This window comes from Lepisma saccharinum, unplaced genomic scaffold (assembly GCF_977018435.1).
Source record: "Lepisma saccharinum unplaced genomic scaffold, izLepSacc3.1 HAP1_SCAFFOLD_461, whole genome shotgun sequence".
Lineage (NCBI taxonomy): Eukaryota > Metazoa > Arthropoda > Insecta > Zygentoma > Lepismatidae > Lepisma > Lepisma saccharinum.
Window position 1 is genome coordinate 134344 of NW_028143155.1, and position 14927 is coordinate 149270.

Below are 14927 nucleotides of genomic sequence, written 5' to 3' on the forward strand. Positions count from 1 at the left end.
ACTTGTCCACCCCCCCCCCCCCACATTTTGGAACCCAATTGCCACCACTGACCTTAAACATACAATTGTGACACACTACAGGGGGGAGGCAGGAACGCCCCCCTATTCTCGTTCGACAATTTCCCTCTCTCTATCTTATCTGCCCCCAGTAAAACGACAAAAATAAATAAATGAATGAATGCTCTTTTAGCCAAAATATGCATTTTTGTGTCGTATGTAACGGAATAATAAACATGATTGCCCCGGGAAAATATGATTTACCCCTCCATCTTTACTATTGCGCCGTCACTAGCTACAACATATTTTGATTTCTATTGTTCCCACATATTTATTTTAATTTTAGTATTGTGAATCATATTCCACTGTGTTACCTCACGTAGCCAACCCCCCCCCCCCTTACACACACACGTACGATATCAGTTGTAAGTTTTAGACTAAGTTTGCAAAATGTCTACTTATATCTTTGTATTCTTGAGCCATTTTTTAAAAAAAATAATTTTGCCCTTTCTTCTGGACTATTTCATAGCAATGTTTTCCCACTGGAAGCCCCTTTGCAGATCGAGATCCGGGGCTATATATAGCCTTCCCAAGCCACCGTCCCCCCCAAATACTCTCTCGGCTTCGTCAAAGAAAAATACGAAATATTAATTTGACTTGACAGTTTCTTTTTTCGAACAGGAATGTTTTAAATTTTAATAGCTTATAAATTTACGCTAGCAATTTTGAGTAAAGGTTTTGCGTAACCCCAAAAGTACATTTAGAGACTGCAAGGTCAACTCTCAACATTTCAGATATATTAATAATTTTCATCACAACGTCTTGTATAATTATTTGTTACTTCAATAACCTCCTCGCAAATGTTTCTCGCATATTAAAATATATATGCCATTTTCTGTTCATTTCCTTGTAATGCTGACCTCCGTGGCGAAGTGGTTAGCACAACGCTTTACGATGCCAAGGGCCCCAGGTTCGAATCCCCGCCCGGGCATGGGTCTTTCCTTTCTTCAATTTCATCATATCATCACGCATCCTCATCTTTGCGATTAGCCATATGTGACAGATAAGCGAAGTAAAATAAACTAAGTCTACTAATCAATTATTTTTTTAAACTCTTTAATTCTTCTTTAGCATGCAACGTTTTTGTTAAAATTATATTACAATTTGAAAAATGACGAAATTCTGAAGGAGAACACGCAACGTTCTTTGTAGCGCATCGGTCAGAAAGTTTCAATGGATTTTCAGAATACATTTTTTCACATGTACTTTGTTTGCCCCTTTTTAAAAGTAGCGCGTTTTCAATTATGTTACTAATCATTGAAAGGATGCCTCAATACCATCTTGGAGGATGACAATTAATATTTTCCCCCTCCTAAAAGTAATAATATACTTTCGCTCTCTGAATCTCCCATATAAATGCTAGGGGCCGTCTGCTTCAGCCGAGCTCACTGCTTCTCCGGTGACGTCACGCGTTCGTTCAAGATCGGCAATCTTCGGATGGCTTTACCTAATCTCTATATTCCTTGAAACCAACTGATACTAAGGCCACAATCAGGCTTCTTTTATAGCATTGGGAGCCCCGATAGCAGCGTAAGCATGTGGCGATTCTAGAAACTACTTAGATTTACTATGGTTGCGCTGAACAGCTGCGCACAGTAATAACTACTACCGAGGCGCCTCTAGTGGCTTACACATGAACTCGGTGCTTAAGGTATATTGAATACAGCCAAAGTTACCAACTTAGGGTATTAATTAACATACAGATCAGACATGCCATTACAAAATCATCTAATGAAAATACAACCTTAATAATTTATAAAGTTACAATCCAGGCTGACAGCCGGGGACGTTACAACACTCCCCTCCTTTTGGGGAAAAATCTTTTGAATTAAAAATGAACCATTCTTTGAGGCAAAATATTTTTTTTTATCTGTCTCTCATTTCATTTCTCGTTGAAATTATTTCAAAACCTGCAACAACGAACATACCGAATCCATGAAGTTGTATGTTACACCCCAATTAAATTATTATTTTTTTACAGCTAAGTCACAGGAACACTTTACTAAGAATCTAAATTACACTTTTACCTTCTGGTAACAACTCTATTTACATAGCTCTTTCTTACATAAACAACTCAGAAAGAGAACAGTTAAGTACATAGGCAGGTTGAATACAGTTTCATCTAGTACAATAACATTATCTTATGTCCCTTTAGTACACGCTCAAGTTTATTCCTGGGGTCACTTTACCATGGCAGCATTCCTAGCTTGCCGTAACACGGAGCCTCTAGCTCTTGCACGCCCTTTATCGGCCCTTGTGCAAACGTGGGAGGTATCTTAACCTTTAATTACACTAACTCAAGCTTCATTTAAGGACATTTATAACTTTTTTTTGCACTTAATACTGCTTCACTAGCCCTTCTTCACCTTCTTAATCTATTCGTACTTAAATATTTTTGTTTTTAGCAATTAAAGGAGTTTATATGACAGTAGAACTTGCGCCATTCATATAATTACTAATCTGACAATCCAGACTCTTACTCTTTAAAGTTTCCCTACTTGCATAGATAAGGGGGGAATTTTAGCATAATCAACCTTATTTACTCTGCATGCTATACTTCTTATAAGCTTCTATTACAATTTCAACTTTTCCTTTTTAAACTCATACTTACTAAATATTAAGAAACATTCTTTCAGCATATGATTATAACAATAATAGGAAAGTCCTTTCATAAACAATGCACTATTATACTATTTACATAAAAAAAATCTTTTTTCAACGAACTAACTTCTTCTCTCAGAGGAATTTCATTAATTGGAAAGATCTTGGCACTCTCACACTGTTCTTCCGAAGGAATTTTCCAACATCCCGAAATTTGACGTCCTTATTTCGGAACAATTCTATCAGTCTTTGTTCTATTTTAGCCCTTCTTTATTTTTGGCTGAAGTTTCACAATCCCTCAAGGTCTCTGTCGGCTCACAGGCATGGGGTTTTCTTTTCAAGTCACTCAGTTCCTGATGTAGTTTTCTGCTTTGGTTTTCCAATGTGCGAAGTCGCTCAAACAGCACTTTCTTTTCATCTTCTTCTTGAGAAATGGCAACCTTTCTTGATTTAGTCTTCGTTTTAATTCCGCAAGAAGCCATGGGTCGCACTACCATAGAAGCTACTCCAAATGGTTTAATAGTTGGCCCAGAGTTCGCCTTCCGAAGTGTAGATTTATTAAACAGTACAGCAGGATCACTATCTCCAAGCTGGGCTTCCGAGATGTGAGGAATAGGGTTGCTACAGACTTTAGGTATGTGGCACATCTCACGTCGGTTTTCCAGGAAGGGTAGGCTGATAGATGACTCGCGACATAAGTTGATTATCTCCTCTTCTATGGGATGACGTGAAAGAAGGATGGGTTCACTTGGTACTCGTAATTTGTTATTCACTGTAGGGGTACTATCAGGCTGTCTGTAACAAACATCAGATGTTCCAGAGGGCGAATCATCCATCCAACTGTTGTCCAGCTCCGGGTGGGTTGGAGAATATCCTGAGACTTCACCTTCTTTTATCTTCTTTCCTTTCAAACGATCCAACTTCTTCCATTGGTTCTTCAATTTCTTAGATTTTTCCCTGATCTTGGATTCCCGCTGTTCCGGATCGCTGAGAGGAGGCGGAATCTCCCGTATCCTTCCCGAATTTCTCTTCGGGACTGGCCTCATCAAAGCAGCTCATTTTTTCAAGGAAAGCCAAGCCTTGTTTTCTGTAACTGTACATCAGCTGGGATACGAACTGTAGACATCTTCTGTCATACAACCACACGTGTCGAAATTCTGACAAGTAATGAGTTCTTTGTACCAACGTTCTGCTTCTTATTCTTACTTGCACGATGTAGATAATACAACTGCTAAGGGCAACAATCGGTTAAATAAGATAAGCAATCCCAGCGTTATCACTAACAAAAGGATAAAATTTCCACTGAAATTTCCTGACAGATAATATCACATTCTTGCACACTGTTCAAGAAACGTTCTTTTGTAAACAAGGTTTATAGTTTTATACATCTTTAAATCCTGTATACATTTTCCTTTCTATTTCTCGAAATGTAAACTTCGCAAGTTGTACGTTTTTAAAAGCCTTACTGTTCAGCGAGTCCTCATGTTGCAAACCAAATAAACTTCAAAACAGGCCACAGTTTCTATAAACAATATTTATGCAACAGCTTCATGTTATGCAAAAACTAGCTTTATATTAGGCAAATCGAGCCAAATGTTATGCAAATCAAGCACTACGTTATGCTAATCGAGCCCCATGTTATGCAAATCGTGCCCCACGTTGGGCGCCAAATCATGCAACGTTCGTAAAGACACTTTAGTCAGAACTTGCTTACAATTATTATAATTTACAAAGTCCAATTTACAATAAAAATTCCTTTGCATAAAACTACACTCGTTTACAATGGCAGAATGAGAAAAACTTGCATATACCAAAATTAATACAATTCTTAAACAATTTAATATTATTAAAATTTTCCCCTTATTAATTCTAAAGTTTCCCTACTTTGGCGCAACTAACTTTTAATCAAGTGCCAATGACATTGATACTAACATTTACGTATCCTGATTATAGTCATGGCCCTCGTTAAACACCTTATCTCTGTCAAAGCGAGGAGTAGTGGGGGGGATATATAAACCAAAAGTGAAACGTTCTGGCACTTTTACACTCAGTATATACATACTGGTACGAACATTCGTTCGGGTGCCTTCCCACGGGTACGCGGTGACAACATCGGGGGTCGAACCAGTCGGTATGACAAGAGACTCCTCACAGCACGAAGCCGGGATCGAATCTGGTTCGTTTACCTACCGCTCAGTTATAGACTTGGGGACGAGCCAACTAAGGCTCGGGTACCTTGTTCCTCAGCACGAGGCTGGGGTCGAACCAAGGTTCGGATACCTCTCCTCAGTCTCAACCTGGTTCAGACCAGGCTGTTTGGGCTGGAGGTGGATCTCTCAGCCTAACCCGAGGAGCCAGCCCTCGATGTGCTCCAGTCAGTGTCCACAAACCAACTGATACTAAGGCTTTTTTTTATGGCCTAAGTGGGTCAGGACATCAGCAGTTGATATGACCTGCATCTTGTTCATGTGACTCATTAACAGGTGTCGCTAATTTTATTTACAATAATAAAGGGGTTACAGTCATAATGTACAATTAACCTCTGCAACTGTCGCAAGAGGTATGATATGCTAATGTTCCCAAAAATACCAAACATACATACAGAAGGACGGCACAGGACATTACGTGGTACCTTACGGCACCAGAGTGTCGACTAAATGGGTGATAACCCGATGACGAGACGAACGGTCCGGCGCCTGCCGAATCTGCTGCAATCCTTGAAGTAGGGTAATCAGCCTTGTCAGGATGTCTGGTTGTGCGAGTTGTTGAAGCAGATCCAGGAGGGTCGCTTGAGGATTGGTCGAAGGTTTTGGAGCTGCTGGGCTAGTAGCTGGTTGAGGTGCCGGAGTGCTGGGGCCTCTCCTGCTTGGTGGCGGCCGCTGATAGGCCGGTCTCGGCAGTGGTGCTGGTCTTGGAGCCGTGGCGACTGACGTCACTGGAACTTCCTGTCGAAGTGGCCGGGTTGGAGCTCGGCGTCGTTGGTCAGATTGGGTTTTCCTCTCTGCTTTGATCTTTTTGAAGAGCGGGCAGCCTCTGTAGCTGGCATAATGCTGCTGGTTGCAATTTACGCATCGTGGTGGTGTGGCCCGATCCTTTTCCGGGCAGTCTGCGAAGCGGTGAGCCCCCGCGCACTTAACGCAGCGGGGCGTCGCATAGCAGTGGCGTTGCCCATGCCCGACCCTCTGGCAAGCATGGCATTGTAAGATCATCTTGGATTGATATTTTTCAACCCTTATGTCGAATATACCTATCTTGGTAAGTTGAAAAATCTGGCGAGATTTCGTGTTGTTCGGGAGGACGACCATCATGAGGGGTAGTGGTCGTCTGGTCGGTCTGGAACTCTGGTCCTCAGCATGTCCGTTCGTCCGGTGACGGTCACTAAGGCCACAATCAGGCTTCTTTTATAGCATTGGGAGCCCCGATAGCAGCGTAAGCATGTGGCGATTCTAGAAACTACTTAGATTTACTATGGTTGCGCTGAACAGCTGCGCACAGTAATAACTACTACCGAGGCGACTCTAGTGGCTTACACATGAACTCGGTGCTTAAGGTATATTGAATACAGCCAAAGTTACCAACTTAGGGTATTAATTAACATACAGATCAGACATGCCATTACAAAATCAACTAATGAAAATACAACCTTAATAATTTATAAAGCTACAATCCAGGCTGACAGCCGGGGACGTTACAATGCACACCGGAACATACAAAGTGCTTGATTACTAATACTCGTATAAGTGTCAAGAAAAGTGTTCCGTTTCAACCACATCCTTAACAATGATTGCCCTGCAATCAAAATGTGTACTTTTAAAACGAAATCTTTTTTGTAACATTACCAAAATACCTACAGTAATGGCAACTTTACAAATAACATTTTTGTGGAACAAACTTCACAACCTATAGGTGCTTAGCGTTATTAAACGTTTCCTTCTATTATCGGAGGAATTATCTGGGGAAATGCAAAGTTTGTAACCAGACTTAATAATTGCGAACTGCTCTTGCATTTTTTTAAATATTTTTTGAAAACAAGAAAGTCATACATATCGCTTATAGCTTTCACTGAACTAAACTACGTAAGTTGAGGTTGATCGAAGTGGTATGTGAATATTTTATATGATGATGGTGGTAACAGTACAGAGCTGTCCTGTCATGGCTCTATGAGCGCCCCACAATCTGCAGAAGTGGGGTATGGTTGGTGGACTACAATGTGATCCTCCCAGCTAGATCCGAGGGATCCGCTGACAAACGACAGGTGCGGTCCTTAATTCATATTGGGGGTTAGGCGTAGAGCTGACAACTCTGCACTGTATAAAGGACATGTCAAGAATCAGAAATATGCGGCCATGGATGTTCCCAAGGTAAAATATTCCGAAGGTAAAATAGTCTCCCATTCGGATCTCCGGACGGGGACTACTTTGGGAGTTCCCTGGACTAAGGATAAGATCTATATTAGGAATAAGGATATTAAATTAGGCACCTGGAATGTTCTGAGCCTTTACCGGCCTGGGGCATTTCAGTGTACAGTTAATGATATGGTTAAGTATAAATTAGATGTAGTAGCTGCCCAGGAAGTTAGGTGGCCAGGACAAGGGAATTGTAAAACTGAAAATTATACTTTTTGTATGGTGGTACTGGTACATAAATAATAGAATTATCTCGTAAAACAGTAGAGTTTATTAATGATAGGATATCATATGCAGTTTTAAAGGGTAGATGGTGTTAAATAATTTTAATAAACATATATGCAGCAACGGAAGATAAAGATGATAATACTAAAGATGATTTTTATGCATAGTTAGAAGAGGTCTTTGATAAATTTTCTGAGTATGATATGAAAATTCTGTTAGGTGACTGTAATGTACAGATTGGCAAGGAAGATACATTTAAACCCACGATTAGTAAAGAAAGTCTTCATGAATTACGTAATGATAATGGTATAAGATTGATTAATTTTGCACCCTCAAATAATTTTATTGTGAAAAGTACCACTTCCAAACATAAAGATATCCATAAATATAAATGGTCTTCTCCAGATGGTAAAACTCATAATCAGATAGATTATATTCTCCTTGATAAGAGAAGGCATACTTGTATAATCACGTTCGTTCACATAGAGGTGCTGACTGTGCAAGTGACCATTACTTAGTAATTGCTAAATTAAGAGAAAGACTTGCAGTGACAAATCATAAGCAACAAAATCTGAAAGTTATAAAATTTAATACAGGAAAATTTGCTTATGAAAGAATTAAGAAAGATTACCAAATTAAACTGTCAAATATATTTTCTTGCAGGATTTAAATGACGATGAAAATAAATTAATATAAAATAAACAGACGTGAATAAGAATTGGGAGCACATACGTCATGCAATAGAATCAACAGCTAAAGAAAGTATAGGATACGACAAACCAAGAAAAAGTAAGCCATGGTTTGATAATGAATGTCATAATCTAATAGAAAAAAGAAATCAGGCTAGACTTAGGTGGTTAAATAACTCTCATGATAAAAATCTTATCAATTATAATAGAATAAAACGAGAAGTCAACCGCACGTTCAGAAGTAAAAAAGGAGATTACTTGAAAAGCAAAATTAACGAAATTGAAACAAACTGCAAAAACAAAAATATCAGAGATTTATATAAAGGTGTAAATGAATTTAGAAAGGGGTGGCAACCTAAAGTAAGCTTGATAAAATATAAAGACGGTGATTTTATGGCTGACCCAAGCGCTATTCTAAATAAATGGAATAACTGCTTTATTGACCTTTTAAATGTTCATGTTAGAGAAAAATCAGAAGTAAATGATGTACACACAGCAGAACCATTAGTTCCAGAACCTAACTTGACTGAAGTTAAAGATGCTACTAAAAGGCTAGAGAATAACAAAGCACCTGGCATTGATTTAATACCAGATGAGTTAATTAAATATGGTGGAAATTCGTTAATATGTCAAATTCATAAACAATTATGTTTAATATGGAATAAAGAAGAAATCCCTCAGCAGTTAGAAGAATCCATAATTGTGCCTGTGTTTAAGAAAGGTGATAAAATGAACTGCAATAATTAGCGTGGAATTTCTCTACTCTCAACAACATATAAAATATTATCTAACATTCTTTTAACCAGACTAACACCATATGCTAATGAAATTATAGGTGATTAGTAATGTGGATTTAAAAGTAATAAATCAACTACAGATCAAATTTTTCATATCAGACAGACACTTGAGAAAAAGTGGGAATATAATCAAAATGTCCATCAGCTATTCATTGATTTATTTAAAAAAAGCATATGATTCAGTCAAATAAGATAAATTATATAATATATTAGTCGAGTTTGGAATACCTAAGACGCTTGTTAATATGATAAGAGTATGCACCAGTGAAACGGTAAATAAAATTCGTGTCTGTCAAATTTACAATTCATGATGGGTTAAAACAAGGAGATGCATTATCTCCATTGCTCTTTAATTTAGCCTTAGAATAAATCTGTTAGGAAGGTAAAATAAACAAACGAAGGACTAAACTTAAATGGTGTGACTCAGTTGTTAGCATATGCAGATGATGTAGACTTGTTAGGGGATGATATAAATACAATTAAGAATAATGGTAAAATATTTTTCAAAACTTCTAAAGAGATAGGTTCGGAAGTTAGCAAAGACAAAACTAAATATATGCTTACAGGCCGAAACCAAGTGTTAGGTAATAATCAAAATCTATAATTATTGATAACAACTCGTTTGAACGAGTTTTTAAATTCAAATACTTAGGAGTAATAGTAACAGTAGGCTTAATTCAGGAAATGCATGTTACTTTTCTCTTCATTAACTTTTGCCTTCTCATTTAATATCTAAGAAACTAAGAAAAAATATACAATACAGTAATTTTGTAGTATTATAAGGGTGTGAAACTTTTTCCCTTACATTGAAAGAGGAACACAAATTAAGAGTATTTGAAAATAAAATCCTTAGGAAAATATTTGGACCTAAAAGGGGTGAGAAGACAGGTGAGTGGAGAAGGTTACATAATTTAGATCTATATAATTTGTATTCATGTCCAGACATTATTAGAATAACTAAATCAAGAAGACAGGTGGGCAGGCCATGTGGCACGATTGGGAGAGGAAAGAGAAGTTTACAGGATTCTTGTTGGGAAACATGATGGTACGAGACCTGGAGGAAGGCCAAGACTAAAATGGAGTGAGATGGACCTAAAGGAAATCAGTAGAGATAGGATAGAGTATATAGATCTTGCTCAGGATAGGGACAGATGGAAGGCCTGTGTTGCTGCAGCCATGAACCTTCGGGATTAAGAAGGCCAGAGAGTTAGTTAGTTAACTGATGGTAACAGTACATGTCATGTATCAAGACTGCCATATTATTTCATTCTTCTTGAGATCACTCATCAAAAACTAATAATAATTCAAAAAAAGGGGAAAAAAAGTAAAGTGTTCCCCTGCGCTTAGTCCCACGCCATGCAGGCGTATTGGGTGTGCGGGGGTAACGCCCCACACTTTCATGATTAGGTCGTGAGTGGGGGTGATGTGATCAGCACCACGTTTGACCGATGTACCAATTACCAATTACCATTACCATCGGTGTTTCTCCGCACTCCCCCAAGATCTCATTTTTCTGCCCTCTGAGAAAAGGACAGCCGGCTCAAAACGAACCAGCATTCTTTCCAAAGAAGTCCTGCATATATATTATATCGCCGCACCTACTTCGAGAGAAAGAAGCCAGTGTGTTCCCTCAATAAACTCTGATATCCATCCAGTCAGTCTGGTATCCACCTCGTCAAGGTGGTGTCCATCTTAGGAATGTAATCTTCAAACACTGAACACAGTGCAAAACTCCCGTCCTTTGGCAGTGTTTTCCATGTATTCGGTAATAAATGTTGCTTCCTACATGCTCCACATATGCATTTGAAATGTGTCCCATCAATATGGTCCACCCTTTACTTCTTCGCCCTCCAAATTAACATATGAACGAGGTTCCGTTGTTGATCCATGCATGGCTATCATCCCTTTTCTCATCCCCCTCAGTGAAAACATGACGACGTGTGGGAGGAATTAAACGTGCACCAACCAATAGGGACGAAGAACTATTCCTCCCCGGAGCAGCGTACTCGGGGAATCAAAGGTGAAACAAGAACTTCAGGGAACACTCTCACATCAGCACCTTGACATATCGGAGAAAAAGACTCTCGCATCAGCACCTTTACATATCGGAGAGGAAAATATTTTTTCCTGACTTGACAAAGTTGGACTCTTAGCATTGAATTCAGTTTTCAATCAGACTTTTTAACTTTTTAACTTATTAGGAAATGGTGCGTTCGTAAAGACTAGTGTTTGTGTGCAACGCTGGCCATGAGCGGCCTCCGCTGGTAAGTTGTTTTGACCCAGTGTCTTAAGGGTAAGTGATAGTATTTTGTCTGCAAGGCATGTGTAGATGGGTGGCGAGTCATTGTAAGTATTTCAACTGCAGCCTATTATATCCTATCTCATAACATGTTTCAGTGTTCTGATTTCTGATTTCTTCTTGTAATAATAATTTTTACTTGCATTGGCTTGTGACCCAAGACCAACGTATTAGGAACTTATGCGTCCTTCTCCGTTGGCCGAGCTCTTGGCTGTTAACACGATGTACCTCCTCGTGTCTTAAATATTTTTGGTAATTTCATTTATAGGATTCATTCACAACATAAATGAACATTCATGCCTAATGCATCGAACACCAAAATGCAAATAGCATTGAACACCAAACATTCTTAAATTATAAATGGCTTTTCCCGATCAGGGACTTATTTACGAGCCAAGTTATAATGTACCGTTTCTAAAATTCTAAAATATTCTAAATTTGCCCTAAATTTTCTAAATTAAAAGAAATCAGGACACTAAAAAGGTAGTTGCATGCCTCGTGAGTGAATTATCACCGAGTAGCATAAGTAAATAAAGTGAAAACAAAGGAAGTGGCAATATTTTAAAAAAATATTTGAAATGGACATAGGCTAAAAAGTGAAAGTACATACTGCAGGGGGAACTATGGAGCTAAAAGCTAATTTTTGGAGCAAAGTAACTTAATCGCTACTATGAAAATGAAGTGCAGAAAGTAAAGAGGAGACGAACATGCATTAGTTATATCTTTTGTTTTTTTGTATAATGCCAGTAGGCAGACATTTATTTATTTCATAAGTAAGTAAATTGAATTTGGAACAGCAATCATGGCAATGACAATGGAGGAATTACACAAATCCCTGCTAGAAGCAATAGGGCTATTAAGAATAGACTTAACTAAAAGGATAGAAGCTAATAGTGAGAAGTTAGACTCGATAAGTAAGGAAATGAAAGCAACCAGGGAGGAAGTGAATGCTAAATTTGATGCATCCCCAGATTGTCATGACGAAGGGCTAGATGTAGGCAAAGTGGATGATGATGAATAAATTGTTAGTGAGGTGCAGCAGGCAGAAGTTAGGCCTAATGATGAGAATGCTATTGTTATGGAGGTTAAGCAAATTAAGAAGCGTAAGTTTGCTAGTAACAATAGAGTAACATTTGAGCTAGGAGTAAGGGGGGATATGACCCACTTTAAGAGGATTGTAGCAGATGAAATAAGGCTTATTGAGTATGGTGAAATAGGATGGATGTACCGTAATGGGATGGTTAGGAGTAGGCTGCGTAGCTTTGAAAGTTTGAGAATTTATGAGAAAACGGGAATAAAGGGGAAAGTTGATAGTTTTGACAAATATAATGCATCAATGTTAACGAAAGCTCAAGGTAGCAAGTACATAAATAAAGTATTGAACCTCCTCTTCGACTTGCCTGCCAGCAAGGAACTGGTCAAGGGAAGTAAATGTACAGAAGCTATCGTTAACCTAACCAGCAATGAAAGTATGTCACTACTCATGAAACTTAAATATAGCAAAGTTACTAAAGCAGATTTTCTCAGCATTCTAGTAAACGAATCAACCGTAGCATTGAGCAGAACCTATACAGCTCTGCACTATGTCCGAGGTAAAGGACGGCAACCATTTAGGCCGGACAGCACCCAACATACATACAATTGTACAAGTATGGAAGGGTGACAGAAAAAAGAAGAAAGGTAAAGTACACAAATGTACCAGAGGGTAAGAGGCCAGATTTTTATGAAGACCTTGCAATGTACACAAATATGCATGTAAATGATAAGCAATTTCTTCGAGGATTACTGTTTTTTATAACTTCGTAACTGCGGAACAGCAGAAACACCCATACTTCTTACCAACATACAGTTTTTGAGTTGTGCACAAAATGAAAGCTCAATCAGATCAGGAATTAGCTTTATTTTACAAATGTTTTGCAAAATGGCTTAGCAGCCACTATGATTATTAGTTTTGAACGAATGGAAATTTTGCATACCAGATTTGTTGGTACCAGTAGTGCTTAAAGACTACCATGATATTTTAATACATTTATAGAGCAGAAAAAGGGAAGAGAAAGATTTTTAAAACTGTATAATTGGAGAAATATGAGGAAAGATGTCAGATGTTAGAAAAGTTTCCGGTTTTGAACAGGCCGGGAATCGAACCCGGGACCTTTTTTAAATTTTCTTTATTGAAAGAAGCTATTACTTAAAAATATTTTACATTTGAATGTGAATTTCAAAGGATCACATGTAGGAAATTTCTATACAAGGCTTTATAGGTTATCTGATCATTGTGATACGAGGGTCACTATTTATATTTTGAGCCTAACAATGAAAAAACAGGAATTTCGCATTGAAAACTGCTTTATTGTTTTTCGAAGTATTCTCCTTTATGGTCAATACATTTGTGCATTCGTTCGAACCATTTGTCAAAGCAGTTTTTCTCATCTTCTTGAGACACCTCCATAATATGGTTTTTGAACGCATCAACGGCGTCTTCCGCCGACGAAAATCGTTGTCCACGCAATTTATTCTTGACATTCGGGAACTAGAAGAAGTGATTGGGTGCCAAATCAGGACTGTACGGCGGATGACCCATCAATTCGATTTTTTGACTGTTCATAAAGTCGGTTGTTAGACGAGATGTGTGACAGCTGGCATTGTCTTGATGAAGAATGATCCGACGGCGTTTGTTTGTTTTCCGTATTTGACCGAAGACCTCTGGCAAAAAAAATTGTTGTGTACCATTCCGAGTTGACCGTTCTACGTTCCTCTAAAGGTACAGTTGCCACATGACCAGTTTTCCCGAAAAAACAGGCGACCATTTGTTTCGATGTGCTTCGAGCGCGAACAACTTTTGTTGGATTGGGTTCATCTTGAAACACCCTTACAGTCGACTGCTGTTTACGTTCCGGCTCATATGCATATATCCATGATTCGTCACCTGTTACAAGCTTATATACGTCTTTTGAAGCACCAGGATTGTATTTATTGAGCATTTGTTTGCACCAATTGACGCGAGCGTCTCTTTGAGTTTTTGTCAAATTGTGTGGGATCCAACGAGAACATACCTTTCTCACAGCTAAATGATCATGTAATATTTTATATATGCTGGTGGAACTAATGCCTATGGTTGCCTCAATCTCACATGACGATCTTGAAGTATTAGGTTTTGCACAGCATCAATGTTTTCTTGAACAACAACTGAGTTTGGACGACCTTCGCGAATCTCGTCGGTGAGCGAATGGCGGCCACGATTAAATTCGTTATACCAGCGTTTCACAGTGTCAAAGGATGGGTCTTCATCGCCAAATGTGGAAGTATGTTGATCGATGCACTCTTGTCTTGATAATCCACGTCGAAAATCGTAAAAATCATCGCACGAAAATGTTCACGACTTAATTCCATTTTATTGTTGTCGCTCAATCTCCAAGGCAACATAAACAACACAAATCAAGCTATTGACAAAACCTTTGAAGTACGTTATGGTCAATAATGCCAGACGATCCCGTGCAAACGTCAAATCGCGCCTAACTTCAATCAGTGTTGCCAAGGCTCAAAATATAAATAGTGACCCTCGTAATATTGTTCACTGGCATAGAATTTGAATGACATTTGTTGTACATGAGGTTGTTTGCCAAGCACATAATAGACATAATGTCAGTAGGTAAGATGGTACGTTCTGGAAGGGCCCTTTGACCTACTTTTTATTTTACGACGTTTTACGCACTAAACTAACCTACAATGAGAGAAAAGAGGACAGAAAAAAGGTCTGGCATCACTTTTTAAGCTATTTTTTTACCTTCTCCAAATCTTGCTCTTATGCTACCTCGCCTTTTGACCTACTTTTGAAATGACTTACGACATTTTC